This window comes from Heterodontus francisci, chromosome 20 (genome assembly GCF_036365525.1).
Source record: "Heterodontus francisci isolate sHetFra1 chromosome 20, sHetFra1.hap1, whole genome shotgun sequence".
In the NCBI taxonomy this organism is placed as follows: Eukaryota; Metazoa; Chordata; class Chondrichthyes; order Heterodontiformes; family Heterodontidae; genus Heterodontus; species Heterodontus francisci.
In genome coordinates this window covers 33,275,926-33,282,820 of record NC_090390.1, presented here as the reverse complement: position 1 = coordinate 33,282,820, position 6,895 = coordinate 33,275,926, and positions in this window count along the sequence as shown.

Genomic DNA, 6,895 nt, shown 5'->3' with positions numbered 1-6,895 from the left:
TTACTTAGATATGAGATGCCCTTATATATTCACATTTCTTTGAGCCTTACCACCTTCCAGAACCGCCACAATAAAGCCTTACTTTTAAGCAGCCCTGCTGTTGCCTCCTTCCTCCTGCACTGCAACATCCAGGTGCACTTTGCACAGTGGCAAGTCTGAAGCTTTGAGCATTCAGGGCCTGGGAGGAAGGTTTCCAGGGAAATTCCAAAGGGAATCAACAAGAGAAAGGATACTTGGTGAGCGAATAGCAGTTTTATTATGCATAACAACCATCGCAAAAATTTCCATTTCTGCAGCATTATCACCCATGATCCTCTAAGTGCATTAAGGTGATCTTCGTACATCTTTTCCCAGTACTCCTACATGGTGCTCCAGCTGCGCTGTCAGCTCAGGTGGAGGCAGGCTGCTGACCTTGCTGCCCCCTGCTTTGGGATTACTTTGGCAGCCGTCCTCTGGCTCCATGAGGCCTGGAGAGCCCTGGAACACTGAGGGACTCATGCAAACATGCAGGGACAAGCTCATTCAGCGGGGATGATGGAGGCGCTGGCGTCACTGGCAGAAGGGCTTAGGAGCCACTGTCACACCAGGAGCACCCTGAGAAGAACCTCCAGATGCAGCAGCCAGCTGCTGCCCCCCCCCCCCCCCCACCCCCTTTTAAGGCACACTTGTACCTCCCTACAACTTGAGAGGGCCATGGTCCTGATGGAGACTCCAGGTGCCTTGTCCCCCTCTTGCCTTGCCATTGCTGCATGGAGCTCATGGACAATGTGATGGCGTGTAGGTCTGTGTGCATCTCTGGCAGCGACTGATTGTTCTGCAGGATGAAGCCCTCCAGGAGAATTGCCAGTCTCTCAATGGAGGAAGCCAGATGTACAATCAGAAGAGACAGTGCAACCTGGATGGGCTCCTTCATCATCCAGGCTTGGGTACACATAGCCTCTGGCATCTCTGCCGGATGTTGCCTGACCTCTTGCTGCAGCTGCAGCATTTGCTGTGTTGTCGCTGACACCAGAGGCTCATCATCAGCCCAGGGCTCAGCATGGGCCTGGCCTCCCACAGTCCTCCAACTGCCAGGAGCTCAGCTATCACAGCCTCCATAGGCTGCCCTGGCACGTCTGTGCTGTGCCTACCAGGTTGTGTGTCCATATCTAAATGCACACAACTACCCATTGACGTGACAGTATTTGTGCTAGTGGAGGGTCCGGGGGAATGATGTGATGGTGGACCCTTTGAAGCTGTCTCCTTCTCCTTAGAGGTGGCTGATTGTCCCCAGCCTGTTGAGCTCTGTCTTCTCAGTCACCTTGGCCTGCATTAGAAATCATAGACATAGAAAGATTAGGGTCTGCCCATCGTCTCATTCATACCACCCCAAATATACCTCTCCATTGATGCAAAGGGGATCACAGGCTTCATGGCTCTTAGCCACCAGAGACACACTTGTGCCCCGGGAAATACTCGCTTACTCTATTGGGTAGGTGCCCCGTGTTGCCATCAGCTATGGCGTGGCCATCTTGTTTCCCTGCCAGTTCCATGGCCTCCTCCTCCATCAGTGTTAGGACATGTAGAAAAGGAACTCTACCACCAGTCTTGGCAAGCTCCTTCTTGTTGTGGGCAGTCTTCTTCTGCAGACACAATGATGAACAAAGTTAGTCTCCCAGCGGGTAAAAGCCCCAGACCTCTGATGATAGTCCATCAAACCATGATGGGGGCACACATATGTCTCCCGCATGTGGCCATTCTCGAGGGACTATGTAGGGGAATGCATTGACAAATGGGTACCTCTAACTGAGGTGCGGCTGTGCCTCAGGTCCCATTGGTGACTCCAGAACTGGTTAGTTACGGCTGGGTGGTCCCTCCCTCTCAATGAAACAATTTCTCTCACTCTGACACAAGCTTGGTTCAAAGGGTTAGAATTGAACACTCACCTTGGCAGATGGGTCATTGACTGTTTTCCTGCACTGGATCCAACTACTTGGGATGACCCCATGGCTGCTGACCTCCTCCACCATCTCCATCCAGCCTTGCTTGGTCAGGCAGGGTGGTCTCCTCCTCCCATCCCTGGGAAAGAGGACCTCCCACCTTTCCCTTGCAGCCTGAAAAGAGTCCAGATGGAGGCTACCTGGGGTTTTCATTCTGCCATTTTGCCTGCAGGCTTCCAAGACAATGCCTGGCGCTCTTGAATGCAGAGACTGGGCTGCATTTTACTGTGCTGCGGCCGACGTAAACAATGGCGGCCCACCCGCGCAGACTGCATGTCGCGGACCTGCCGCAATATTCAGCGTGGTAGCTCATTTAAATGGCCGGGGCTGACCACCCTGATGACATGGAAAGGGCCGGCTGTCTGGCCCTGGCAATGGCATCAGACGCCATTGCGCAGGTACTGATGCCATTTTTAAAGGCTTTCAAGCCTTATATCTCAATTGTAATATTTCAAGTAATAGTGACTTAAAATAGATTTGAAAAAATCAAATAAATCTTTCTAGCCCCTCTCCCAACCCCCAATAACCATATAATTCATTCTTTTCCCTCTTCCCCCCACCCCGAAATACTTTTCTTGTCCATCTGACCTTCTCCCCACCAAAAGTTCATACACTATGCACTTTACCCCTTCCTTCCATCCCTTTCAACAATTGGTTGAGTTTGACTCTGCTCCCCACCGCACTGAAAAACGTACCTCCTCCCCCCTCCGCCCCAGTGTTCTGCCTCGGATCCCTGGACGGGGATCTGAAGGTGCGAGAGTGCCAGCCACCAGCGCCAATATCGCTCCAGAATGGACGGTGGGAGCAGGTAAGTAATTAATTTGTTTATTTAAATAAATTTCAATATGTAAATGGGGCTCCCATTGCCGAGCAGCAGGAGGGCTGCCACGAGGCCTTGCCGCCACCAACAATATCGGGCCAGGCCTTCCCTGCGTTGAGAAACATAGCAGGCCTCTGCTGAAGGCATTTTCCGGCCCCCCTCACCCCGCCAAAACCCCCAATGTTGGAGGGGGGACTGTAAAATTCAGCCCACTGTCTTGAGGCTTACAGCAGTAAGGCAGGAACTGTCAGCCCTTTAATTATTGCACCTAGAGATTCCATGGCATCATCTGTTGCCATGTTCGCCACCTCAGCTGTCGCCTCCATCCTCTCACTGGACGATACAGGTGAGGTCCGACTTAACCGATTAATGAATTGACCTCTGCCCATTGGACTTTTGAAGAATGAGAGGTGATCTTATTGAAACATATTAGATTCTGAGGGGACTTGGCAGGGTGGATGCTGAGAGGAATTTTTCCCCTTGTGGGGGAATCGAGAACTAGGGGACAGAGTTTAAAAATTAGGGGTCTCCCATTTGAGACTGAGATCGGGAGAAATTCCTTCTCTCAGAGGATCATTAATCTATGGAATTCTCTTCCCCAGAGAGCAGTGGAGCATGGGTCATTGAATATAATCAAGGCTGACTGAGATAGATTTTTGATCAGAAGGGAGTCAAGGGCTAAGGGAAGCAGACAGGATAGTGGAGTTGAGGCGACAATTAGACCATTCATGATCTTATCGAATGGCGGAGCAGGATCGAGGGGCTGATTGGCCATCTCCTAATTCTCCTAATTCTTGTGTTCTTATAAGTCAACATTACCATTGACCAGAAACTGAACTGGAGTAGCCATATAAATCCCATGGCTACAACAGCAGGGCTTGGAATCCTGCAGCGAGTAACTCACCTCCTGACTCCCCAAAGCCTGTCCACCATCTACAAGGCAGATTGTTGCAAATGCTTCAGCTGTATCTTTTGCACTCATGTACTGGGCTCCCCCAACATTGATGATGGGGATATTTGTGGATACACCTCCTCCAATTTTGCATTGCGAGATCTGTTCTAAATCTATCGCCTTTCACGTGGTGGTAGTGCTACACAACACGATGGCAGGTATCCTCAATGTGAAGGCAGGGTTTCGTCTCCACAAGGGCTGTGTGGTGGTCACTCCTACCAATACTGTCGTTGACATATGCATCTGAGGCGGGCACATTGGTGAGGACGAGGTCACCCTCTTGTTGGTTCCCACCACCTGCCGCAGACTCAATGTAGCAGCCTGTAAAATCCGAGGTAAGTGCATCTTAATGTATCCAATTTATTCATTTACATATTTAAATGCAGGTCCCGTTGCCCAGCAATGCAGGGGCCACCACAGAGCTTAAAGGGACAGAACACTAGGATTTTTTTACATTTCACTGCAGCTTATCTTTTACCTGCGGGTATGTAATAACACAATAAACTCCCAATACCACTTGCTTCCTATAGATCCACAACTTAACTTTACAGAACATTAAATTGACACATGCACACTCAATAATCACATGCACACTTTCATATCCCCATGCACGCATATGAATTCCTGTAATGGTTATAAACTCAAAGTGCCAAAGAATATTTTAAAACTCGCACACATACATTATTACCGGAAGCTTCCTTTGCATTCTCCATTCTCACAACATTTGTCTTTACAACTTGAAACATAAGTCAGAACTCAAACAGAAGCAAGAAAAATAAATTACGTTCGTAGTTTTGATTCCTCTTTCCTTCAACTGCTTTTACCTTTCTTTTTACAGAAACTCCCAACCCCATATATCTCCGTATCGTCCGGGTCTTCCAGCTTTCTCTCTTCTTCTAGCTATTTTTTAATTCATTCATGGGATGTGGGCATCGCTGGCTAGGCCAGCATTTATTGCCCATCCCTAATAGCTATGTTATTAACCCCTTCACAGCCATCTCACAACCAAGAAGCTTCTTATCTCTCTCATCAAGCTCCTGACTAACTTTGACTGTCTTGGCCTCATAACCCCTATACTGATGCTGATGTGCCATCAGCCAAACTGCTGTTTCCAAGGCTCGCCTACAAGTGGACCCCTGTGTCCACTGTTCAGCCCCCACACCAGTTCACCCCTCTCCAGGATGATCTGTACCCACATGCTTTAGAGGCGATTTCCCTGTCACACGTTTCGTGACAAGCCCATCCAATGTCCGAATTGTCGTTTCTTTACCTTTCGGGGTTTCGCTCGTGGTCGGTAGCTGTAAGACTCTTAAAAAGGGTCTCACTTCCCTATAACGTCCTGACTCCATACTGAGTATCAATCGCATGAAACAGACTTTGGATAAAATTTCCATTTTATGTGGAACACTTTTATTAACTCACCAAGCAATAGTATATACTTACAATAGCAGTTGCTTAGTAGACCCACATACAGAAACTCACTCGGGGTGGTCATGTCTGCTGAACATGTCTTCTGCATGACTTCCTGTGAGTGACCATATGGGCTTTATACCCCATTCTGACCCTGGTCCCTCGATCTATAAGGTAATGTTTTGAATTGGATCATCTGATTGGGTTTGAGTGCCTTATCAAATTCACCATGGTTATGCAAGGCTACCTGCATGTGGTCATATCCTGCTCTCAGCAGGGGGAGTTCTCAGGTGCACGTTACCCATGGATGTGATATCTGCATCTTTTGATGAGGCAAGAAGGAAACCATTCACACATATTTCAAAAGGCCATTGTCCATGAGAGTGGTTGTAGACAGGCTGTTTGATGTTCCAACAGCCCAGGCTATCACATCAGTGGCATATCCTGATTTGTTTGTCTGTGTGTATATGTGGGGTCCTAGTTCACTTACATTGTCTTTTATTTTAAAAAGTCCAATATGAACCCCAGCGACGATGTCTTTGGTCAGAATTCATCTCCTTTTGTCCCGATATCCTTCACCTTCAAGTCTTCACCACTCCCAATAAACATTTACCTTGTCAGGTAGATAGAAGATTGGCTAGCTAACAGGAAACAGACAGTAGGCATAAATGGGCCATTTTCTGGTTGGCAAGATGTAACCAATGGTGTGCCACAGGGATTAGTGCTAGGGCCTCAATTTTTTACTATTTACGGTTGCTATTTATATAAATGACTTGGATGAAGGGACAGAAGGTATGGTTGCTAAATTTGCTGATGTTACAAAGATAGGTAGAAAGTAAGTTGTGAAGAGGACATAAGGAGGCTATAAAGGGATATAGAGAGGTTAAGTGAGTGGGCAAAGATCTGGCAAATGGAGCATAATGTGGGAAAATGTGAAATTGTCCATTTTGGAATGAAGAATACAAAAGAAGCATATTATCTAAATGGTGAGAGATAGCAGTGCTCTGAGATGCAGAGGGATTTTATTTTTATTTATTTTTATTTAGAGATACAGCACTGAAACAGGCCCTTCGGCCCACCGAGTCTGTGCTGACCATCAACCACCCATTTATACTAATCCTACACTAATCCCTACCACATCCCCACCTGTCCCTATATTCTCCTACCACCTACCTATACTAGGGGTAATTTATAATGGCCAATTTACCTATCAACCTGCAAGTCTTTTTGTGGTGGGTGGAAACCGGAGTACCCGGCGAAAACCCACGCAGACACAGGGAGAACTTGCAAACTCCACACAGGCAGTACCCAGAATTGAACCCGGGTCGCTGGAGCTGTGAGGCTGCGGTGCTAACCACTGCGCCACTGTGCCGCCCTTGTGTCCTAGTACATGAATCTGGGTGTCCTAGTACATGAATCGCAAAATGTTAGTATACAGGTACAGCACGTAATTAGGAAAGCTAATAGAATCATTTATTGTGAGAGGAATTGAATACAAAAGTAGGGAGGTTATGCTTCAGCTATAAAGGGCATTGGTGAGACCACATCTGGAGTCTCCTTATTTAAGGAAGGATGTAAATGCATTGGAAGCAGTTCAGAGAAGGTTTACTAGCTTAATACTAGAAGAGTAAGAGGCAACTTGATTAAAACATATAAGATTCTGAGGCGGGTTGACAGGGTAGGTGTGGAAAGGATGTTTCCTCTTGTGGGAGAATCTGGAACTAGGGGTCACTG